Genomic DNA, 26097 nt, shown 5'->3' with positions numbered 1-26097 from the left:
CCTCAGATTTGGCAGTGGAATCTTATATATGACATCAAAAGCATGAGCAATGAAAAAATATATGAATTGACAAATAGATAAGTTAAAAATTTTTTCATCAAGGGACATTATTAAGAAACTTAAAAGACAATATACAGAATGAGAGAAAATATTTTTATGTCATATATCTGAAAAAGGTCTAGTATCTAGAATATATAAAGAACTCTTATAAATCAACAATAAGAAGAAAACAATCCAATTTAAAAAATGAGCATATTCAAGTCAAAAAGACTTGAATAGATATTTCTTCAAAGAAGACATGGCCAACAAGCACATGAAAAGATATTCAACACCATTAGTTATTAGAGAAATGAAAATCAAAATCACAATGGTATACTTCATCACATGCACTGGAGTGGTTATTTAAAAACTGGAAAATAAGAAGTGTTTGTGAGTACATGGAGAAATTAAAAACCTCACACATTATTTATGGGACTGTAAATGCTATTGTAGAAAATGTTTGTTTTTTTCTTCAAAAAATCATACATAGAATTACCTGGCAATTCCGCTCCAGGCATATACCCCACAAAACTGAAAACAGGTATTCAAACTTGTACATTCATGTCATAACAACATTATTCACAACAACTGAAAGATGGAAACTGCAAATGTCCATCAACAAATGAATGGATAAACAACTATGGTATACACTGCAATAGAATATTATTTAGTCATAAAAAAGAATGAAGTACCGGTACATACTACACCATGGATGGACCTGAAAAACACTATGCTGAGTGAAAGAAGTCAGTCACACAGGTGACATATTGTATAATACATTTATATGAAATATTCAGAATAGGTAAATTCATAGAGGCAGATGAAACAGACACAGAATGGTAGTTGTCAGAAGAAGCACGAAAGAGACAATGAGGAATGATTGCGTAGTGGGCACAGGGTTTCCTTGTGGGGTGAGGGAAATGTTTTGAAGCCAGATAGAGGAGTTGTGATACATTCACAACATTGTGAATGCACTAAATGTCACTGAACTGTTCACTTTACAATGGTTAATTTTCTGTCACATGAATTTCACTTCAATTAAAATAAAACAATACAATATCATTTCATACCCAAAAATCTAACAATAATTCCTTTAATATCATCAAATATCCAGTCAGTATTTCCCTGATGTTTTTTTTAAACAGATTGCTTAAATTGGGATACAAATAAGATTCATACATTCTAAATGGTTGATATATTTTAAATTCTCTTAATCTGCAGAATCTATAGATTTCTCCTCATTCTCATTTTCCCCCTCTCTCTCTTCAATATCACTGTCCTTCTTCCAATTTTTTAAACTAAAGAAACTGTGTTATTCATCTTGTAGACTCTTAATCTTGCTGACTGTATCTCTGTGGTGGTGTTGAACATATTCCTTTGTCCTCTGCATTTTCTCTAATCTGATAGTTAGACCCAGAGTTTTGATAAGATTCTGTGTTTCTGTTGATTTGGTTTTGTTTTGTCTTTGTTTTTTGAAGGGGCAAGATAACTTCATAGGCATGTAATACATGGTTGTCTGCCTTTGGTGATGTGAGCAACCATGGATGATCATTAACTAGATCCATCAATTCATTAGGAATGTACAAAATGTTTACATTCTACCATTCCCTCTGCTCATGAGCTAGAACCCTCCAGACAAGGAAACTTCTCCTATTTAACTATTTGATTATGCAGAGGAACAGTTCGTAGAGGAAAAGCAGGATTTTTTCCTTTTTATTAACCAGCTTTGAAAAGATATGAGTTAGCTCTCTAGAATCTTCCAATGGAGGTTATTTTTCTGGTGTCCTTTTTCAACTCATGGATTTGAGCATAGCTGATGTTGTCCAGCCCTTTGCAGTTATTTGCTCACATGGTTCCATTTTTGGCCAGTGCAAGCCTCTTCAAATTGTCTTCTGAGTCCTTTTGCCACAGTCCTCCTAGTTTGATGGCAATCCTGCTGACAAGATGTCCCAGGCCTATCTTGTACATTTCCTGCCCTAGACCTGGTACCAGCCTTTTTTCCCATTAAGCCTGTTCTTTTTGATGGTTAATGGCATTTAGAAATTATAATCTGGAAGAGTCTCTTCAAAAACATAGCCCTACTTCCATTACCATACCTAGAAATTTAATAAGCACCCTTTAAAATATGAATCCATTTAAAATAATACCCCTCATGTGAAATTTTCAAGGCACTTTCACTTAACTTGACTTTCACATTCTATTCTCATAATACAATCTTCAGAACTGATTGTGTGAGACAATACTAACAACATGTGCCACTTACCACCTGAGGGACTTCACATAATTCACTCACTTAATGCTTGCAATATGCCATGAGGTAAGAGATATTATCCCCATTTCACAGGCAGGAAAACCGACACCTAGAAACATGGAATCACTTGCTTATGAAAGGAGCTCATACAGAATAATGTAAATTACTTAATCCTATTCTTTATTCTGTAATACATAAGGAATGGGCATATGTGGAAGACAGATAAGATATGCAAATATGTCTTCAGATTTTTAAAATGCCATTTTAATGTATAGTATTTGTTGCTGATTATTCTTATTAGTGCTGTCTTATTCTATATTTGAATAACTCTTTTTTAAAATAACTTCATAAACTACCTTTGACTTGGGTGTAAGTGGTCTATCTCTTAAAAAATTATCATTATTATTGGAAATACTGAAATTTCACCTCCTAACTTAGAGAAAAGCTTGCATTTATTTTTGTTTTCTTTACAGAGGACTTAAAGTCAGAGTTCTTAGTGGAATCAATTTTAGAGATTTGCCAGAGAGGGTTGCAAACTGTTTATCAAATTCCCATTGATTTCTCACTCACAGGAATTGCCAGCTGCACTGGCAGAACAAAAGGGATTTTCTTTCTGCCTCCTTCCTGCTCTCCTGAACAGATACCTTTGAAACAAAAATGCAGAAATAAACACACATCCATGGTCCCCAAAACTCTGAGGTCACAATCTGTAGTTTTCTATCTTGTTTGAGTTGACCACAAAGTACTCGTTTACTTTATTTAGCAAACAGTATGAGGCAGTGTTTAAGCACTTTACAAGTACCTACTCATGTAATGCTCTTATGAAACCCTCTGAGTTAGGCTATCATTAGCCCCATTTTACAGATGAAGAAACTGAAGGATGGAGAGATAAGTAATTTGCCCAAGGTGCTTCAGTTAGCGAACCATATCTGAAGTCTGTGTGCCTGACCCTACACTGCGCTGCCTCTCCAGCTGCAGCATTCAAGCCTGCAGGACTGAAGACTGTAGCTAGTAGCCCATCTTCTCTTGGTAAGGGTACCTGAGAAAAAGGACTTGCGAGACACAAAAGAATTGTCCTGCCTGGCTCAAGGCTTCAGATCAGATTTAGCAGAATTCATCTGGCTTGGTTCTGGACGCCAGGGACCAGAAATTTGAAATTTATTTTTCTCTAATCAAGTTTCACTTTGACAAAGGAAACAGAAATCTTGTTGGCAGAGGTAGATTCTGTTTGAGGCTAGACTCTCAGATGCTGCAGTACATCCAACATCTGGAGGAAAAGTAGTCACACTTGGAAGTGTTTAGCCGGGTTTCCATGGCAGCAGTCCTCTGAAAGTCCATGTCTGATTGTTTCCCATTTAATATGGTTTTAACAGTAATAATTATGATGGTAATTATAATAACATAACAAATCACAGTCATAATGGCCAATATTTATCCAGTATTTGCCAGGATCAGGGACAATGCTAAGAGCTCCACGAATCTAATATTCGATGCTCACAATAAAACTCTGAGGCAGAGGCAATGCATATGTGCATTTTATAGATGAGGATACTGGATTGGAGAAAAGTTAGGTAATTTTCTTAAAGTCACAGAGAGTTACGTATCTGTAATACAAAGCCTGGTCTGTTTGACCAGGGCCTGGCTTCGTTCTCTAAACTGACTCTCTCATTATAGTCGTGGGCATAACTCAAAGCCCTCATCACTGTGTATGGACATTCAGCTGAAGACCACTCTGTAGTTTTACTTCCTTTATTTATTCATGGACCAAATATGTCCTGAGTCGTTAGTTATAACCAACAGATGGAGGAACAAAACATAGTCCCTGCTCTGTGGGACTAAAAAAAGCCTGTAAAGGGAGAGAGATGGGCCTTCACAAAGAGATTAAGAGGGAGCAAAACAAAGTTAGTTCCTTGGTGCCTGGAGACCCCGCAGAAGGGGCACCTACGCTGGTCTATGATTCAGGGAAGGCTTCCAGGAGGACGTGACAGCTAGGCTGTTACAAAAAGAATAAACCAGAGTTTAACAGGAAAAGTCAGAGTTAGGATATGGGGTGTTCTGGGCCTAGGGAAGAGCATTTGCCTAAATATGAGACAAAATCAGACACTTCCAGGGACATGTAAGAAATTACCTGAAGGCAAGGTTGAGGGGGACAGTAAGAGATAAAACTGGAAAGTTAAGGGCTGATTTTTCAGGGGCTTATATGCTTTGCAAGAGTTTATAGTTGATTCCTGGGATGGCGGACCCCTACTAAAGGAGATTCTGTCTTTGGATTCCCATAAGCTGTTAGCTACAGAGGTCAGACTTTTCCAATCCACTTGTAAAGACCTGCAGTCTAACAATGGTACCGGGCATTGGACAAGGAGACCACTCCAGCAAAGTCAGAATGCCTGGTGACGGCAAGGGTAGCACATGGGAAGTTGCCAGGAATTTCTAAATTCCCTATGGTTTCTCAGAAGCCAGCTGATGTCCCAAGTCATTCATGGTACCTTTCCAAAGAAACTTCTCTAGAGAATAAATATTACTGTCCCAGCACATAAGAGCAGTGCTGGCACTCTGAGTAGAGATTAGGAAATCAGATGTGCCTCTTGGCAAGAATGCAAGTTGATATAGTAATTAGTATCTAGTTAATTATTTTGTTATCAGAGCAAATTTGTTTGAAATATGACTTGTTTGATGTATCGAACTTTTATAGAAGTGAAGAGTTTGGGCTTTGGACTCAAACATGTCTCAGCTCAAACCTGGGCTTTGTTGCTTATTTGCTGAGGAACTTGGGGCCAGTTCCAGCACTCTCTGTGCCCAGGTTTCCAGGTCTCTAACATGAGGATAGTAAGAGTATGTACCTTTTATGGCATTTGGGAGTATTAGGTGGATTAGGTGAGACAGTTTAGAGAAAGTGCATGACCCTGCTTGGCATATAACATTCAGTAAATGGTGGTGAGTATTAACATTGTAAACTCAGTCTCCTTAATATCTGAATGACAATAACTCTCAAAGGTATATGCATTTAAAAACTGGACATGTAAATCTGAAGGAATGAATTAATTATGGTGAAATTTCAGACACAGAGGAAGAATCAGGACTCAGAAAGGGGTGGAACCATCTTTGGAGTAGGACTCAGGAAATACCCATGAGCTCATTTACGTGACATCTGGCAACTCTCTTTCTCTTTCCCACTCTCATTTTAACTTCTTTTGCAAATCATTTCAAACTCACAGAAAAGTAAATATACCCCATCTATTGTTACTTTTTGCCTCATTTGCTTTTTCTCTCTATATATGCGCACACACACACTCACAAGCACTCACACAATGTCTTTTTTAACCATATGGAGAAGTTGCATATATTGTAGCCTTTTACTTCTCAATATTTTGTATGTTCCCTAAGGGTGAAGATATTCTTCATCAACAGTGTAAATTCAAGATTGATGGAACACTTTTATCTAGTCTACTATCCACATTCTAATTTTGTCAGTTGAACACAAAATACCTTTTATAGTACTTGCCCTTTAGTACAGCTTCGAGTCTAGAATCAGGCCTTATATTCAATCATATAACTTTGGTTTCTTTTAATATGGAATATTTCCATCTTTCCCTCTCTTTACCTCAGTTTCTCTTTCTTATAAAAAAAGTGGGAGAGTGTATCAGACATATCTGGGCTTGTATCCCAGCTTCAGCACTTAAGAGCTGAATGACCCCAGGCAACCTACTTCAACTCCCCAGTCTTCTCATCGGCCAGATGGGAGCAATAATAATACGTGGTAACAATTTGCTGAAATCATACGTGACCCTGAGTTATCTAACAAGGAGCCTGGAATGGAGTAAATGATCAGTGCCTTTGATTAATGTCATGAATGCAATATAATTAGTGACATGATTAGTTCTGGTTCTGCCATTTCTTGCCATGTGAACTTAAGGAAGTTGCTTTGCCTTCCAGAGACTCAATATCTATGGCTATAAAAATGGGGCCTTTACCGGAAGATGACTGGTTAGCCAGAGACGGGTAAGATTCCTCAAGGGAGGAACAACCTAAGACAGGCACAGTCGCAGGGGGGCCATCAGGTGAGAATTTGGGGATCAACAGAGCTGAGGCTCAGAACCTCACTCCCCCTGCTTTGAGAGAAATCTTCTGCATCCATGGATGTTTTGCTGCCCTTGTCTAGCCTGGATTAATACTTAGTCCATAGGCACACACCTGATCATCTGATCATCTACATTTGCTCTCTTACAGCACTAAACTATGTTTTCTACCTTTATCTTGCATCTACCTACCACTTCAGCATTCTATTAAAAATAAAAATAATAATAATAATAAAGGGAGAAATGTGGGATCAACATATAAATCAAGTACAAAAATCAAACGAATATTCATATTTGACCTGATTGTTTATAGGTCATAATGCGTGATCAAAACCGAAAGTTTCTGTGATGAATGCCCTTGTACTGTTCACCATGTAAGAATTTATTCACTATGTAAGAATTCGTTCACCAAGTAAGGACTTGTTCGTTATGCTTCAGAAGATTGGAGACTGATGAGAATTAGACTTGAGATGGATTAATGATTGTACATTGAACATTGACCCCCCTATACTGAATTTTATTGTTGTTAACAACCATTTGATCAATAAATATGAGAGATGCCCTCTCAAAAAAAAAATGGGGCCTTTAATACTTTCCTCTTTGACTGAAGGAGACAATATAGGTGAAGTATCCCGCTCGAAGCTGGCACACAGAGGTGTTCAATTCATGCCAGTTCCCTTTCCCCTTACAAATACCAGCTAGCCTCTATTAATAATAAAGCCTCCTGCCTCCATTTCCTTTATCAGCAGAATTCTCAAAAGACAGGTATAGACTTTGTTGAAATCAGCTCCAGGGGCAAAGCCCTTACAACAGGTGCTATCCTGTGAGAAGTTCTGAAATCACGAGATGATCACTGGTTCAGGGAGAAACTCTCACCCCCCCAGGAAGGCTTTTCACCCAGTGTATTTTGGAAAAATCTTTTCTCTGTTGGTCAAATAAACTGCCATCATGCATGTGGTGGGTGTGGTAGGGGTGTGGGGTATGGGATGTGGTGCTTGAGTGATTGTGATTCATTGTTGATTGAAATTAGAGTCTGGGGTTCCTTGTGACCTTCATGTCATCATGGAAACTCTGATGTAGTGACTGCCCAAAACAGAGCTCTCCACAGCCGCCCAGAATGTCCAGTCTTCCTAGGGCTGCTCCTTCCCAGCATCAGGTCTCAGCACAGTGTTACTCCCTCAGGGGAGTCTTCTCATCTAATATTACTTGTCCCCTACCACCCAAGATCACATCTGCTTTACTGTCTTCTTGACACTTAGCATGATCTAATAGCTGGTCTGGTTTATCTGTTCACCTGATTCTCATCTGTTTTATGACTATGATCTAAGCCCCAGATATCAGGGAATGTGTCTGTGTTACTCTTCACTGAATCCCCAGCCTATAACACGGTGCTCACAGTTTAACTGGTCATCAATATTTGTTGCTTGAATAAATGCATCCTCTCCCACTGTGGCCTCCCTCTAATGATGGGGCCCAGTGAAAGCAAACTGGCAGAGCTCACCATGCTTTGGGTCCTATCATGACTTTGGGACACACAGGGGAAACTAAAGAGGGGATCTGTGATGGATGGAACAGGATGGAGTTAGGGGATCATGGCATTTGACCTCTGGGAGCAGGGAGACCTGCTTCCTCTCTGGAGTGGAATTTCCCCTTTTCCTTCTTTAATCAATGGTCATGAACCCTTCCCATCCCACTGTGGATGCAAAAGCCCTGTGGACTGCCAAGAGCTCCTTTCTGAACCATCTTCTTAAACATGGGGGATGTTCCCTGTGCAAATAGCTGTAAGTAAAAAAATAGGAATTTTTGGATGTGAAATGAGGATCCTGAAAGTGTTGCTGAAACTCATAAAACTCACCCAACATGTAAGACTGATATGGGGTGTTGATCTGGAAACTACAACATATTTAAACTTTTATTTTATACCCCACATGATTTGGAATCAGGGCTTGGGGTCCAAGTCCCAGTCACTACATACTATCTGTGTGACTTGGGCAAATGCTTTTCCTCTCTTGAGCATGAGTTTCCTCCTCTGTGAGTTGGAACCATAACGTGTACCTGATCTGTGAAGAGTGAGTGATCTCCCCATGTCTGGGCACCCAGCAGAGACCACAAAGGGATTTCCTAATTGGTGGGCAGGCAGGTCAGGGTAGAGTTCAGGATCAAGGCTCCTGTCAAACAGACCTGAATTAGTATCTCAATTCTCTTTACAAGCTAGGAGACCACGGAGAATGAATGCACTTCACTTCTCTTTGTTGTCTCATCTCTGAAGTGGCTATAATAATACCTGCATATTTCTTTGGGTTATTATTGGGAGAATCCATTAGAACATTTTTTTTAATGCAAGATGTCATTCAGGTAATTATTACTGTTTAAACCTTATAAATTCAGATCCTTTCCTCTCAGTCAGAAACGGAACTATCATTGTGACCAGGCCTGATATGACACCCAAATCCCTTAATAGAATAACAAATTTATTATTCAACCATAACCATGGAAATAATTGATTTAATTAGATGTCAGTATCCTGTGCAACAAAGAGGTTGATGGTGACCTTGAGCATTTAGGGGTGAGGGGTGTGTAGTAGGGATGCATCCTGTCTTTGGTCTGCTGCATCTCCTGTTTACAACCTCCCTTTGCCCAAAGCAACATGCACCAGCTATTTACCCAACCTCTCCCACATCTCCCTTTAATTCCTCAGGAAGCCAAGTCAGCGACAGCTCAGACAGCTCATCCTGGGATGTGCTAATTGGGTATGACCTGCTTTAAAGGGCCTCTCCCTCTGAATACATCCACGTTGGTTGTTTGGTTTGTTTGTGGACAGAGGTAGGTGGCCTGTCGCTCAGAGAGGCAGGCTGGAAGTGACCTTCTCTAACTCAGCTCCACGGCTTTGTTTGCAAGAACACAGAAACACAAGTGGCCACTGACAATATGTGTTCCGACATCATATACAGGGCATATTTTGCTCAGAAACATGCCCTGTTAGTTGTTGAAACCTTTTTTGCATTCCCTGAAACAAATGACACTATGGTGTATTTTCTTTTGGGGGGCAGTAAATAAAAGTCTTTTATGTTGACAATGATAATATTATATTCTACAATCTATTTGCATTTCTCTATTCTGTGGATTTTATTGCTTGGTATAAATCCCCAGGCCGAGGCACATTAAGCTTCACTCAGGGAGAAAGAGTGCATTTTATCATAGGGCTGGAGACCTACTCGTGCAAGATATCACCCACACGGACTGGACTTTGCCTAGCTGCACAGGGGATATATACGGGCAAAAAGAAATGCATACGTGTGTGCAGGTTTGAGCATGGGCATGGAAGGATTTTCTCTGGATCCACAATCAAAATGGATTTCCAAGAGGGAGCTGGTTGGATCACACGCCTCTTTCATGGGCTGCATGTGGCCCCATCCTGCCAGTCACGTCTTCAGGAAAGTGATCCACAGCTGCTTTAGCTCTGGCCAGAGCTCTTTGGCCCATGTGGTGAGCAGAAAACTAGAATGAGGACAGAGAAGCACCTCAGAGACTCCCAGAGGAGTTGAGTCTTTCCCACCACCTTTCTGCAGGTCTTCTGAACACTTCTGAGTGTAGGAGCTTCTTCTCCCAACAGGCAAGTCAGTAGCTGCTGAGGTAAACCATGACACAAGCCTGAGCCAGTTATTATTAACCACTGGCCATCTACTGAGCACTGACTGTGTGCCATGCATTATGCGAAGCACTCTCATTTAATCCTTACAACAATTCTATGAGGTAGGTGCTTCTCTTCTCCCCATTTTACAGTTGGGGAAACTAAGGCCCAAAGTTCCACAGCTGGAAGCTTGCAGAGGAAGAATTCAATTCCTGGCAGTCTGGTTCCAGCTGCAGCTACTCATAGCAAGAGAAAATATGCTGTCTACATGGGCCTTAAGTAACCATCAACAGTGGTCACAAAACCATTTGAATGCCAGGAATAAAAATACAAAGAAAGCATACATTAGTAGCAGTTTTAATGGGATAATTATGTCTGTTTGATTGTCTGGCATAAGTTAATTTCCATAATGTTTTTCCATTTCAATGAAGACTGCCTTTTTTTCTTTTCTGGTAAAATTTCCTAGGAATAGGAAGTAGGAATATATTGGGCATTGGGCAAGTACGTCTAAGAGTCTTTGGCTTTACTAAAGGGATTCGTTGTAACTTCACTCCAAATCCCTCGGAAAAGAGCAGTCTGTGCTCCAGTTCCATTTGGAAGAAGACCTCAGACGTGGTGGTTTCTCAGTCAGTAGATTGGTTAAGTTAAACAAATGGGTCTTCAAAATCCCCAACTTGTAATGAAAAAGTTTTTTGACTTGGCTTATTGCAACCATAGAGTGCTTATTTAATCGTGTCTCAAGCCCATTTATTTATCTCTTTTAAGTCTACAGAAGATTCACTCAGTCAGAGGGGGAGGATGTAAGGGGATTCATAAATGATTTCCTATTTTTTCCTTTTTAACTTAGCCCGGGAATCACTTAAATGGCTGTTTTCAAACCGAATTTGTAAGTATGACATTTGTAAGTCAAATTACTCCTTTTGTTTTCAAGGTCATTGAATCTTGTTTTTCACTTTCCATTTCCTTCTAGAAAAATCAAAATGTTTTTAGAACTTAGCTTCTCAGTGGGTGATTTTATAGGGTGGCAACTTCAGTATCACAAAAAAGGTGGGTGTGGTGGTGACATTCAAGGCAGGGGCAGTCAGGCCTGTCCTCTGCAGCTGGACTGACCCCACCGGTCAGCCTAAGACAGCATATTGATTTCACAGTGTTTGCATTTGAAACACAGAAGGAATGTCCATATTTCATCCTTGGGCTGTGGCTGGTGGGTAAGAGAGCTAGAAGTCTGTCCAAAATTTTATCATCCATGAAGCAGCTGAGAGTCAATATTACTCAGAGGCAAAGCCTGGAACCTTGTGCTGAATCGGCTTGGATCGGTGTCTCCCAAAGTGTTGCACAAATGGGAGCTGATTTTAGGTGGCACTTGGACAGGACTTTAAATAACATGGAATCGCATAGTGACATAATAATTGTCTTTCCGTCATTCTGATTATATAAAGGACGAAGTCTCAGTTTGATGCTCTGTATCTTTGACGTTTTTCAAGACAGAACAGACCTGGGTTGTGGGTCTTTAAAAGATTACAGTTTCTGGTTCAGATTTAATAACATTGTTTAATTTTTCCTTATTTTGTTTTTATGATAGCCTTTAACTGATGGCAGTGTTAAAGGTAGGATATAAAGTTTCATTTCAAGACAAATGAGCCAAGATTTTTTTTTAACTGTTAAGTAAATGATTGTTCATGGATGTGGCAAAACTCCCCTGCATGGTGTATGACCCCCTTAAGTTTGGGATGTGCTAGTTTACGTGGCCCAGCAGGAAATTAAAGGGTTCTGGTTTCTTCCCAACTCACAGCTGTGGTTTCCAGGCTCCTCTCTGCCCTCAGTGCCCTTTAGCTTCCTGGAGCTTCAGTTTTCTCATCTGTAAAGTGCGTATTATGAGCAGTTAGAGGAAAGTGGATGAGCTTCATTTCCTAAGACAGGGTGGGCATCGGGGTTGACAGTCACCCAAAAGGTACAAGAGCAAAGAGGCCGACCCCGGGCCAGCCCTCAGGAAGTGCAGTTTCTCTTCCTTCCAGGTTAGCTGTGTTCTGCTTTCTTATGGCCGCGGGCCGAGGCTCCGGTTTGCTGCTGGGTGGGAGGGAAGGTGAGACACAGTTCAGAACCACTGCAGCCTGGCGAGGAGATGTGCTCCTGAGGCCGGAAAATCAAACGACCCTTCTGGCCAAGATGGCTCAGCAGCCTGAAGGTAAGGCTTTTGTGCACTGGCCGGCTTTCCCCTTCTCATGCTGCAAATCTTTGGCAATCACAGGCAGTCTCTGAGTTAAGCAAACTTAATTAAAATTCACTCTTAATTAGGACCATTACTTAAAATGAACACTACATAATGAAGCTGTGTAATCATAATTAAGCCCCAGAAATAGAATTAGGAAGCACAGAATGCAGAGGCCAAATGCTGATGGGCTCAGAGCCGGTGGGGACAGCAACGGGACTTCTGGAATCAACAGAATTTTCAAATAGTCAAGGATCAGTGAGTGGGCTGATGAGAAACTTGGTGGCCTTCAGGACAGTGAACTCATCAGAAAGAGGATTAAGGATGAACAGAACCCAGAGGGGAAGAGCGTGGGCAGCCTTACAGGTGAGAGGCCGGGGCAGCATCCGGCCAGCATGTGGTCAGGAGAAAGAGGGGCTCCTGGGCAGGAGGACCAGGGCCATGCCCCTATCCTGAAGCAACGAAGGCCAAGTCTGCTCCCAAGTATAGACCCCGTTTTCTCAGTTGCAAAATCAAGGTGGAGGGCAGCAGGTGCCCAGAAGGACACCTCTAAGGACTCTCTTCAAACTCATGCAGCTCTCTCTTCATGGGATTTTGTGGTGGCCAAGGGTCAGCGCCATCTGCTCGTGGAGGGCGGTACCCCTGGGGTTTAGTTTTGCACCACTGCACTTGTTGGCACCATTTGGTGATGGAGGTTCATTTTTTAACTGAAGAAGAGGGGGCGGTGAAGTGTCAGGTGGCAGTCTCCTGTTTGTGCATCGAGAAGCATGTGAAGATTAAGAGCATGGGTTTTGGAGTTTGAACCCTGGATGTGCCAATTGCTGACCAAGTGGTCTAGAGCAGCATTTATTTCACTTGTCAGTTTCTTCACCTGTCATGTGAGAATTAGAATAGTAGGTATCTCAAAGGTTATAATTTTGGAGCATTACACATGGAAAACATTTGTAACACAGTGCCTGACATAATAATAATTAATTTTATATTGAGAACTTACTATGTATCCAGCACTGTTCTGGTTTTTCTTTTAATGTACGAGTTGATTTTATTCTCACGATCATCCTATGAATTTAGATATCAGTATTTTCTGTGACTTACAGGAGTCTGAGGCTCAGAGAGGTTAAGTAACTAGCTCAAGGTCACATAGCAAGTAAGTGGCAAATAGTAAGAGCTGCACAGATGATAGCTATTATTATAAAGATAGTATCTGTCTGTCTACCTGTTTCATCTATTGGTCAGTTAGTAAGGCCTATAGACAATGACATGCCAAGAAGCTATACTAAGTCCCGAGGCAGGTCACTCACCCATGTTTGTCCCCACATCCCAAGCCTGTACCTCTAACACTGCAGGTAGGCCAGGCATTTGCATTCAGAGAGGAAGGAGCTGTTGGGTGCTGATTCTAGAGATGTAGATGTGGAGGGGGAAGAGAAAGCAAGAGAGAGCTCTATCCTGTATCTGTTTTTTGACAGCATTTCAGTTTTCCTTGCTCAGGAGACCCTGGGAATTACACTCAGGAGTGGTGAGGATGAAAACAGCTGCTCCCCCTTCAAGCCCCCAGTTATACAAAGGGTGCCTTATACCTCTCATGCCACATATGTGAGTGCCAACTGTATGCCTGGCACTGAGTTGGGACCCACACATATTATCTCATGTAATTTTCACCACAGCCTCCCAAGTCAGGAATTATCACTCCCATTCTACAAATGGGGAAACTGAGGCTCATTGGCCAATCTGAAGTATAATTTAGTCAAACATCATTTTGTCCCAGAGATGCTGTCCAGGCTGGGGTGCTTTCCACACTCTCTCCCTGTTCTTTCGAAGTGGGGCCAGCAGGAAGGGCCTCTCTCTGCCCAGATTTGAAACCAAACTCTCTCTGCCCAGATTTGGAACCAAACATGCCTTTGGTGCTGTGAAGGTCCGGCAGTTCATGTTCCCCAAATCCCCAGGCCCAAGCAGTAATTCCTTTCAGTAGCAGTCACTCTGCTTGCATGCCTCCAGTGGTAGGGACATCACTACTTGCTGAGTTAGAGTCTTCATGTTTGGACAACAGTGCACAGCAGGAGGGAAATTTGGCCTAGGCTTAATATTCATGGAGGCCTTCCAATTCAGACTTGTGATATCCTCTCTACATGAGCTATACACGTAACAGCATGTGAGCTCATCTGTTAAATGGAAGTGTTTCAATTCTATCACATTATTTTGCAAAGCAGTGTTAACATTTCCTCATTAAAAAAAAATAAACTAGGAACCTGAATTGAAAAGAAAACAGGATGTGGCCTGGTCCACTGTCCATGTCTAGGAGGCCTTGAGAACTACAAAAGACATTCCTTGTTGGGCTCTGATCTCAACATTTGTAGTGTTTCCACTCCCTTCGGAAGGTCCAGAAAGCACTGGTTCAGTTAGGGCTTCTTGTACCCCTGCTGTCCTTAGCACAGAGGTGTGGGAACTGGACGGAGGCCTTGCCCTCATAAGGAAAGCTTCAAGTTTCCTGCCCATTATACTGTGAGGAACCTTGCTGCTTTGGACAGGAGTGTAAATGGTTGGGGATAGAAAGGCTGGCAGCCAGTTCAGATTTCTCAGGATCCTAGAGGGTCTGCTTCGCAGGGAAAGGGAGCAACCTTCCCCACGCACATGCCAGGCTGCTCCACGGCACAGCTCCAGGGAGTGCCCTTCACAAGGTGTTTGCTGTAAATGGCTCCTTACTGAGTTGTGTTACATGGAGGCCCTGATACAAACCCCAGTAGCAGAGAGCACCCCTAGAGTGAGCTATACTATGTCGGGAGGCTGAACCCCGAACTGTCAAGGTGTTCACAGACACTGGCTGGCGCATGAGGAGGCCACCATCCCTATCCCAGCTGTGACCTCTTTGTCCTTTACCCTGAGAGCATTTACCTCTATTTACACTAAATAGACCCAGTGCCACTTGCTGGTTCCTGTATTTTGGGCTAGCCAAGCTGGAGGCCCCTGAAGCCAGTCTGAGCAGGCAGCTGTTCTGGCAGTGGTCACGCAAAAGGCCCTGCTTTTACGACAAAGTTTAGCAAACACCTTATCTCCCACAAAACAGGTGAGATAATGTTTATGAAAGATCACTTTGTCCCCTTGTGCCGGGCTGTGGGGGTGACAGTGTGACTGACCCATGCCAGAGGGTAGATTCCCCTCAGCCACCTGGCTCCCCTGTTCTTCTCTTCTGCTCCCTTGGGTCAGGCAGAAAACCTCACTGATGTCCTTCCTCACAGCAGGTGTTGAGAGAGCAAGACTGTCCATTGCCCTTCCCATTGACCCCTGTGCCTCCACTTTTCCAGACACATTTGCAGCTCCCTTGGGAGGTATTATGAGCCTCATTTTGCATATGAAGAAACTGAGACAGAGAGAAGCAAGGTATCTTGGCTAAAGTTACAAAGCAGATTGGTGGCTGGGCTGGGGACCCAGGGTCCTATTCCTACAATGTCTTCTGAAGTGCTTTATTTGTGGTAACCATTCATTTAAAGACTCCTGATTTTGATATGGATGGATGAATGGGTGAGTAGCTGGTTATAGAGACAGACGGAAAAAACACAGCTGGACTAGTGAACATGCAGGTGGAAAAACAGATAATTGTGTGAACGTAGACAGCTCTTGGAAGACACATAAGAAAGTATGGACAATAGTTGCCTCTGGAGAGAGAATGGGGAATGTGGGTGAGAGAGAGAGAGATTACTTTTTATTTTCTTCCTTTGCTTCATATGAGTGTTGGAATGTTTTAAATTTTAATTTAAGTTTTATATACAAATAAAATTTAAGTTTTAAAAATTTCCTTTTCTACCTTTTGTCCTCTGTATCCCTGTTTCTTTGTCCACAAAGGAGATCAGAAGTCCTCACTTCAGAAAAGTTGCAGGAGGCTCATAGGGGAGCCCACAAAGTCACTTCCTTCTCAGAAACCTGCCCCCCCAGGTGAGTCAGATCCATCAGCTCTCTCGGGCCCCCGGGTGGCTCAGGCTTACCCTGAAAAGCACAACAGCGGAGTTGGGTAAAATTAGCCTTTGGAACCCAAGAGTCCACATGGCTGCCCCAGTTACCTCCAACCCTGACTCAGTGACCGGGGAGCCCATTCACAGAGGCAACAGCAGAGATGTTTGTTTCATGGGTGCTTATATATATGACTGACTGTAAACCACTTCCACGGCCAACAACTTGGAACTGGTGAAATGATGTTCAGCTGAGTCATGCACTGGAGTATCATGTAGTCATTAAGAATAAATTAAAAATCCTATACTTTTCACATTCAGTGTTAGATTAATATAATGGAACAAACACCTCTGCCTTACGTATGTAGTCTGGTTTCACGGATTGCAGAGAAGTTCCCTGGCTGATCTGAACCTCAGTCTGGGCCCAGTGGGGGCAGCTGTTCTGCAACCAGGGTTTCTCAGAATGGAATGCAGAGAAGTCAAGTCAAAATATTGCTAAAGATGTTAACAATAACCATCTCTTGGTTGTGATATTTATGCCAAAGATGTTAACAATAATTATTTCTTTGTTGTGATATTTTGAGTAACTTATATTATTTTTCAGTTTTGTCTCCCATTTCCAATGTGCAAATATACTGTTGTAAAACATAAACATTTATAAAGAATCTCTTACATAAAAAAACAGTAACAGAAATCTCTTCTCAGGGAGATTGGAAAGAAATAAGACACCATGATACCTTCGGGTGGTAACATCATAAATTATTTTTTCTCCTTATCTTTATTTTTTATGAATTTTCTGCATTTGATATGTTCCCATTTATAATGGAGCATTCATATTTAAGATACTTTTTTTTTTAATGGGCAGAGAGGGAAAGAGATTACACTGCTAAAAAAGTTCAAACTTCAGGCTTTCTAGCTTGTTCGTGGTAATCATTTGCTATTTCACGGGCCCCTAAAATGTGCAAGTCACTAGGCTGCAGGATACAGAGATGAGGGAGATGCAAATCAAAGTACTCATAGTCCAACGGCGGAGATAAGACCCTTCCTGATACAAGACACAGGTCTTATCCTAGAGGTTCAGGCTATTAAGATTAATAATCAAAATACTAACAATATGCAGAGGGGCCTGGAGCTCCAGCTTCAAAGCGCCCTCATCTGAGAAGAAACTCATCTCCATTTCTTAACCATGTCACGTCTGAGCCTCAGTTTCTTCTTCTGCAAATGTAACCTACCTCATGGGGTCCTTGTGAGAATTAAATGAGGCCTGCACATGAAGGGCTGGGCCAGGGGCTTTGCCAATAGTCCATCCTCAGCATGAATCACCATTGTCACCATTCGGCTTTTTGTGCAGGCCTGCTGGTTAGCAGTCAGGCTCTCCAGGGTGGGGATGGGGAGTGGGGGTGGGCAGAGCTGGGTGGGATCTGAGCCCATGTTTATCTAATCTTGCCAAGGGTCTGGCCCCGACCAGCTGCTGCATTTCCCAAGTTTAACTTCAATTTCTTCTAAACCTCACTCTGTGATCTTGCCAGAAAGAAAATCTAAACTTTCGTGAAAACGTCAATGGAAAAAGGAATCTGTTTTCAAAGGACATCCGAGGAAGCTGGACTCAGGAAGGGGAACAGGAAAAATCAAAGCAGAGGGAAAAGTCCGCTTAGGGACCTCCAGGTTACTGCCAAGTGCTTAGCTCCTTGAGAGAGGCTTAATATGGACAGTTTCTGCCTGGCCCTCTCGTCAACTGTCTTTTTGAGGGATCTATGTGACCCAACTAAAGCTCAACCTGTCTCATTCTCTTCTATTTTGTCCACCCCACTCTGGGCCATGCCCTGTGCTTGCCACAAGGAGTGCAGATAAGAACACTGGTGGACGGTGCTGGGATGAGGAAAAAATAAGGTAAACATATCAGGTGACAAATGCAGTCCTGGTGGTAGGCACAATGTGCTGGCTAATGGGGGAGGTGGGCAGGAAAGTCTACCCAGAGACACAGGTACTGAGCTGGGTCTCCAGGGACGCTGTGAGCAGTCTCCCCATGGATCTGAGAGAGGAAGGCAGTTCCCAGCAGAGACACAAGAGTAGAGGATGTGCCCATGATTGGCTGGTGGACTGCAGCATCTGGGTAGCAAATGCGCAGAGATCTAGGGCAGCGAGGCTACCGCACAGGTGGGGTGCTGCCCAGAGGGCCTTTACTGACCTGCTGAGGGACTTGTAACAGGGGTCCTGGCAAGGGAGAGGCAGCTCCAATGTGTCCCTGACAGTACTGTCCACGATGGACAATATGAAGATGCAGCTCTCCATCCTCTGTATCGTGTCTTCAGTTTAGGGAGAAGACATTCTAAACTTCTCACTTAGTCAAATGACTTTGGAAAAGCAGGTATCTGGGTGCTGAGAACATCTGTCCATCCATTCCTTCCTTCATTCTGAACTGTTATATTCAGTACTGCTGATGTTTCTGTGGGGGCTACACAGGTTGTTAAGACTTGGTTCTAATCTTAAGAACCTTAACAGCCAGAAGAGGAAAAGGTAAGTACTAACCCCATGGCCTTAACCCACGAACTGGGCTGGTTGCATTGCCTCCCACCATCACTTAAAACACTTCAGTGGACTTCAGTTTCCCTCAGGAAAAGTGCCAACTCTTCTCCAGGCCAAGGTGTCCCTATGTGGGCTGACCCCCTCTCACTTCCTGAAACCTCTCTCCTACCACCTTCTCCTCAGCATTCTGCTCCAGCCTCTTTGTTCTTCTCTAGTGGTTCTCATCAGATTCCCTTTAACCACAGGACCTTAACACATGCTGTTCCCTCTGCCCAAGTCAACTCCCCTCCCACATGGTCACTTACCCTCTAAGCTCAGACCAGTGCCGCCTCCGGAGGGAAGGATTTCCTGGTCTACCTGGATCCACCCTGGCCTTATTACACTCTCATACTCCTTAAAACATCTTTCATCACTCTTACTCCAGTTATAATTATTCTGCATTTATTCACATGATAACTTGATTAATATCTGTATTCTCCACTTTCAGTGTAAGCTCCATGACAGCAAGGACTGCAAGTTTAAAAAAAATCAACTTAATCGAATTATAAATTTTGTACAACAAACACACCCCTTTGACATGCACATTTCCATGACTGCTGACAAATTTATACAAGAATTTATACCCTCGTGTAACCACTACTGTGATCAAGATATAGAACATTTCCATTACCTCAGAGGTTTCCTCTGAGCCTCATCCCAGTCAGCCTGCCCTCCTCTACCAGGGGCCACCACACTGCCTCCTGTCTCTGTAGATCAGTCTTTCCCAGAGCCTCACATAGCAGCATCACGCTGCAGGCACTCTTGTGTCTGGCTTCTTCCACCTCACATGTTTTCCAGAGTCATCCTGTCATTTGTTGCTTCTCATTGCTGAATAACACTATCTCCTCTTGGGTCATGGGAGGGGCCTCTGTCGCTTCAGGTAAGCCATCAGCTTCTTGAGGACAGGGGCCACTTGTCTGATGCCTCTGATCCTTGATATGGACCTGGGCGGGTCGATGGCCCTTGGGAGTGGCAGGTCCATATTCATGACTCAGGGCATCTGAGCGACCACTCTGTACCCCCACACGACAGTTACTCGGACCCTCATACCTTCCCCTCCATATCTGCAGGCTGACCTTCCAGGCCCAGGATCCCAAGCCTGTGTTCTTCCCTTCAGGATCACTCTGATGTTTCCTACAGTCATGAAGAGAAGTTCTGAGTTGGCCACAGTGACTGGGGTCAAGGCCATGTGATCACGTAGATCCCTCCAACACCATGAGCTTTGACATCCTCAGCTGGGGAACGGAGACCCTGTTATCTACCTCCAGGGCTCACTAAGTGGGCGTGTGTGTGTGGAAGTGCTGTTGGAAATAGAAAATATGATGCAGTGACAGTCAGCTTGATCCTTTGAGTGGATTTATGACTCCCTGTGTTACCTGGGACTCCCTTTCTCTCCCTTGATCTTTAATTTCTTACCTGTCAGAAGGTTGAGCTTGAGTTCTCTACCGTGTCTTCCATCTTGAACCTTTCTGTAATTTAAGGTGCTGGAATGCTAGAGGAAGGGCCTGGTTGTCTAGAATTGAAAAAGTTGTCTGATGTTTTTTTTTAGAGAACAACTGGCTTTTCTGAATGCCATCTTCCCGAGTAAAGCACTGAACTCTAGTTTTGAGAACAAACCAGTAATTTTCCATCAATAGACTCAAATCTGTAGCTATCCAAGGCTATTATAGAAAATAATAGAGCTCCTTACTTCCAGGTGCACAGGCTGGTGCTCCGAAGCATGCCTTTTGCTGGGACCTGGATCTCTGATGGTGATAAATGTGTCCCCAACTTGCTGGTGGGGCAGGAGCAGCCTTCTACTTTGTAAACTGGTAATTTAGTTCAAACCACCTCTACATGGGCCCTGCCATTCAACAGAGGATTTCTGTGTTAGGGGCTGCATATGCATTGTCTCTCTCCAACATCCCGGTGATGGAAGTATTAAACCACACAGGGCGCCTCAACATTGTGCACAGGGACTACTCGCCCAACAGGACACAGGCTTCCTGCAGGTGGGCAGGTTCCCACGGATGACCCAGGAGGCAAGACAATGGAGTGGGGTTTGCAAGCCAGGCAAACAGGGGCTCAGACCCAGATTCCACCATCTGAGAGCTAGGTTTTCATTTCTTCAAGCCTTGGTTTTCTCGCCTATAAAATGGGGCCAGTATAACCTACCTCAGCATTACTCTAAGTGCTTTAGTGAGAAGATGTTGCCTGAAATATGGAAGATGGGAAGTGCTTACTGATTGAGATGCACCATTCCTGCCACGTGGCAGATGATCTTCTAAGAGTCCCTTTGGTCTTAAACTTGAAATGCCCTATTTCTGCCTCGCTTAGAGTCAGGAGCACGGTAAGACTATCTGGGGCTCTAGCCCTAGTCAGTCTTGCTGCAGCCTCCAGGTCCAGAGCAGTGCCCCGAGGGCCACAGCCACCACTGTGCAGTCGGGGCAGAAGCATGTCACCCCCTGTGCCAGGCAATAGTACTAGACCGTTGACCCAGAGAAGGTGGCGAGCAAAAGTTCAAGGCAGCAGAGACTGGAGAAAGGATGAAGGAGATGGGTGGGAGAGAGACAGGAGACAGAGAGAGAGAGAGGTGATGGCAGAAGCTAATTTCAACTTGCTGGGAGGCAGCATGTTCTGGTAGGTGAAGGACATGAGGATAGCACAGACCTGGGCTGCAAACCTGGCTCTACCCCTTACTATGTGTAACTTTGGGCAAATCATCAACTCTCTCTCAGCCCCAGTTTTCTCATTTATAAAATGGGAATACTAATTGCTCCTCCTTCAGAAGTTTGTTTTCAGAGAGGATTTAATGAGATGATACATGTAAAGCACAGTGCCTAGCTCATAAGTGCTCAATAAAAGCTAGCCATAACCATAATAATTATTATCTCCACCTAGTCAAGTGATCAGCTCATTCTTTCAAAGAACAAGTGTGGATGCTACTACCAGTGTTCCCATTTTACAGAGAGGGAAATCAGGAAGTGGCAGAACCACCCCAAGGCACAGATCCTTTCACTTGCACCCATTGCCATCCGGGTGGGCTCGGGCTGGGCTCTGGCTGCTTGGGGGAGAGTGGTGCCACATGCAGAAACAGAACCATTCCCAGCCTTCTCACTGTCCTTAACCCCTGGTGCTGTCTGTCCCAAACTGGGACTCCCCTACCGCTTCAAATGACAGGGCTCAGGAGCAAAAGCAGCACAGGCAGGCCTCAAGGGGGCAGCAGCCGCCTTGGAAACTGCAGGTCAGCTGCAAGGCGGAGCTGAGCTGGTTGAGTTAGGATGCTTGGCCTCCTCCTCCACCCTGCTGCCATCTCTGTGCAGTAAATAGGGGCAGCACCCTTCCAGGCTCTATGGGAGGTTAGATGTATCCGTGCCTAGCCCTCCAGGCAGCGGAGGAGTCCAGTGCACCTGGGGTGAGTGGGCCTCAGCTGGGTCGGCCTCGTCCCCAGGATCCCCAGGCCCTGCCACTCTCCTGGGGAAGAGAGGGTTGGCATACATCATGCAGGAGTTATCCCAAACCACCAAGGACCATGCAGAGCCCAGGGCATTTCTCAGGACAGCGCTTGGACCACTGCAGCCACTGCCTAAAGAACTTGTTCACCACCATGTGATTCTAGGGTGTCCACCAGGGGCCAGATTCCTGGGCATTCCCCAGGCCTCTGAGTCAGAAGTTCTGTCATTTTGGCCAGTTGTCAAGGGGATCGTTACGCAGGCTCACATCTGACAGCCTCTGCTCTGTGCTGGCAGCTGAAAAATGTAATAGAGGGGCAACAGAAGGGCTGAAGATGGCTGTTTATTGACCAGCCCTTGCCAGGTGTTGAGCTAAGTGCTCTACAGATGCTGTTCTGTATTTTTCCCCTTCACAATACTCCTTTATCTGCTCTTTATGAGGCTCAGAGAGGTGAGGTGATGTGCCCAAGGGCACCTAGCAGCCAGTACCTGAGGCAGAATCAGAACTTAGGGCTGCCTGGTTCTGAATCATAGTGCTTTCACTTTCCAGGCTGGGGAGACAGCAAAGGCTGTGGGCCATGAGGCCCCTCAGAGGGGTACCCACCTTGGACTGTGCACTGGGGAGCCAGGCAGATATGCAACACTGGAACACTTAGCCTTTTTTAAAAAAATCATTTGGTGATAATAGGGCAGCTACGCCTCTATTCTTTCCTCCATCTTGGCCTCTGCCAGAGATGCTCATCCTCCTAATCAGACCAGAGTCCATGTTGTCCTGGGCTTTGGCCCCTGTGCATTTGGCAGGGGGCTGGGACTGGGAGGCGAAGGGCCTGGGTTTGAGGCTCCTTGGCAATCCACCTTCAGACTCCTTCAAGTTCTGCTTCCTTTTATGAAAGGTTTTCAGCCTCAGTTTCCTAATATCAAAAATGGGTCTCCTGCTTCTGGCCTCACAGGCAAATTACAAGGATTCCAGGAGATCACATGGGAGAAGGGCTCTCTGGGAACTCGAATGTATATACAAACGTCGATTACCCTGGCGACTGCCGTGTGCTGTCTCGCTTTGGGATCAGAAGTTGAAATCAGCAGGGGATCATCCTCTGGCCGTACTGTCTCTCTAGCCCACTAGTCAAATAAGATTCAAATTGCTCATTGACATGGTCCTTGTGCCGACCTAGCAGATGTTTGGCTCTAACTCTGGTAACTCAGACAGCCTGGCTCTCATTTATGTTTCCTCTCCCTGTTCCATGTCTAATCTCTCTGTCTCTGTATCCTCACCATTCAAATTCTTTATTTGAATGACTAGAAGCCAGAAATTTCTTCTCAAGCCCCATGGCTCAGAGCTTGCCCAAGAATTCTCCTCCCTCAGGTTTTCATAGATTAAGAAACACCAAGTTTTCCACTGTGCTCTGGCCAATCTTTTTGCCACTTAAGATTTCTGCCAGTTCAGTATAGTGGGACTCACAGGTTATCAGCAAAGCTTGCTCCCTGGCCAACAGAGATAAGAAAAGAGGCCACAGAGCATCCTTAGGCATTCTAGACAGACGAATTGCTTCTGTCTTTTGGTCAAAGGTGGCACTTAGCCAGGATGTTGACTGATTGGTAACAAGGAGAAGAGCAGACAGAGACATTAGTAACATTGATGATCCTGAGCGAAGCACTGGCCCTCAGAGGCCGCCCAACTGCCCCGACACCAGACACCTCTCACTTTTGGAATCCTCTGGTCTTCCTGCAGCCGATGTCTTCTGCATATGACTCACCCACAGCACAACCGCTGCAAGGTGGTGACAGCTCTTGGGCTCCCGGGATTTGGCCAAAGGTTTCAGAATCCCCCGATCTCCTGCCAAATCTCCAGGCCTTCTAGAATATTGTTGCTTTGTAGTCAACAAATCTCTGACTCCTCAAATAAGGGACAAGTTGTACTTTCACTTTGACCAGAAATTTTGTTTTTGGGGCTTTAACCAGGAGGCATGAAGAGGAAACTAGAAAAGCCCTACAAAATATACATCATTAGGGAAGAGGCCGAATAAGCTATGGTACATCCACATCCACATTGCTGGATTAAGTGGCATTGAACAGGGATGAACTTTTTCTTTTTCTTTTGATCTGGGGAGATAGCCACGATCGTATTCATTGAAAAAAATATATAGCAAGATTTGTGTACTTTGATTTTTCTTAAAAACAAACCACTTTCCTTTTCCCTATAGATGGACATATGTGGTTCTCTGAACTTGACAAGAGATGCAGAGTGATCCACACCAGCTGTCACCATTGCTTCTCCACAAGGGAGGCTTGAAGAGAGAAAAGAGATTTAAGAGACTATTACATTTATTTCTATTCATATCTGAATAATTTGCTTTTTCTCAAACATATGTATCATTTTCTTTTGTAATGAAATAAAGTTGTCTGAAAATCCTACCATTTCACTCTTTTGGAATAGGAAGTATTTTCACGTTCCAGATGCTCTACCAATATGCAAATACCTCTGAGGGGGCTAATAAAGCCAACATTGTCACTGATCATCGACTTGGGGCTTGTCAGCCTCAGCCCAAGATCAAAACAGGGGTGTGTGTGTGTGTTTGGAGGGAGGAGGAGAGAGAAGTATCATCTGACAGATACTTTCTGTTTGTCCAGCAACATGCTAGGTGTCCTCATACACACGCAAGTTCACTGAATACAGACACAACCCTGTGTGTAGTCTCAGCCTCATTTTATGAACAAAGAAACTAAGGATTAAAGGGTTTGTGATCTTTTTGCCTAAGGTTACGTCCCTAAAGTCTGAGCTGGATATCAAAGCCAGGCATCCGACTCCAAGGCAGAGTCAGATGCTTCCAAAGGCCCTGATACCAGAAAACTTCTGCTTTAAAACACTACTTGTGCTGGAAGTAGAGGAAATAAACAGCTAATATATTGAGTCTTTGCTCCATCCTTGCCAGACTTTTTGCAAGTATTTTAGATGATTATCTTAATTCACCCTCATGAGGACCCATTGATGAAAACCATTATTATTTCCGTTTAACAGATGAGGCAACTGAGGCACACGGAGGATAAGTATATTGCAGAAGGACACAACCTCAGAAAGTGAGGAGAAATTTGAACCCAGGCTGTCTGACTCCAGAGCCTGTCCCTTTGACCTCCCAGGGGACATGGATTCACTGTGACAGCTCAAGCCCTGGAAGTCCCCATCCGGTGCACTCTTTCTACCAGGCCAAGTCAGTATCAGTCCCCAGGTGCTGCTCAGAAAAGGGGGACTTGGGCAGAGGAAGGTGGGCAGGCCCAGCTGCTCTGGTTTCCCTCTGGCATGCCCTGACAGGTTTTAGGAAGGCTTCCAGGGGTAAATTTGGTCTTCTCTGGGTTATCTCAGAGCATTGTGGTTCCAACATCTTCTTAGACTGCCTGCTGCCCCCTCCCCAGAAGTCCAGCCCTGTGCCACCGCCTAGGCCTTGGTGATGTGTCTCCATGATGTCTGGGCAACTTCCTTCGGGTCTATGCTCAGGAGAAGGTCACTCTCATCTATCCAAGACAGTGGTGCCAGAATTCAGACATTTCCTTCCCACTAGAACTGTTGTTGCCATTTCTGCCAATCCACCAGTCACCAAAAATATTATTTATTTACTAGTTTAATTTAAATAATCTTACTGTTTAAATTTAAAAGAAACCAAAAGAAAAAAAAAACGATGGCAAAAACACAAGAAATGAAGTTTATTTTTAAGAGGAAATCTATATCACTGCTATAAATGGGAAACCAGTGTGGCTTACCATAAGAGGAAGATGATAAAAACAGAACCAAGTCATTCAGTGCCCAGAGACATCACAGCCGCACAGGGCTGAGCCTAAGCAGACCTGCCATCAGCTCGTAGAAGGGGAGAGCACGTTGGAGAGCCAGTCAAGACACACCAGCACCTACTGAAACTCTCTCCTTGATGCCACCTGAAGGCTGGAGAGAGAAGCAGAGACCAG

The 26097-nt window shown here is 43.9% G+C and overlaps 1 long non-coding RNA gene across 12 annotated transcripts; it reads left to right on the top strand.

Moving 5' to 3' along the window:
* The first annotated feature begins 9512 nt into the window (after positions 1 to 9512).
* LOC140848449 (uncharacterized) lies at positions 9513 to 24555 on the top strand. 12 transcript variants are annotated; one of them, XR_012129361.1, is made up of 8 exons: positions 9513 to 9979; positions 10845 to 10883; positions 11580 to 11604; positions 12013 to 12182; positions 15506 to 15581; positions 16044 to 16133; positions 20409 to 20523; positions 24345 to 24555. It is a non-coding gene; the product is annotated as an uncharacterized lncRNA (long non-coding RNA). The 12 variants fall into 12 exon arrangements; XR_012129352.1 differs by having other exon boundaries at positions 9513 to 10119; XR_012129362.1 differs by lacking the exon at positions 11580 to 11604.
* Positions 24556 to 26097: the final 1542 nt, after the last annotated feature.

Source organism: Manis javanica, chromosome 1 (genome assembly GCF_040802235.1).
Source record: "Manis javanica isolate MJ-LG chromosome 1, MJ_LKY, whole genome shotgun sequence".
Taxonomy (NCBI): domain Eukaryota; kingdom Metazoa; phylum Chordata; class Mammalia; order Pholidota; family Manidae; genus Manis; species Manis javanica.
Note: the sequence above shows the minus strand (reverse complement) of the source record. Positions and strands in the feature narration are given on the sequence as shown.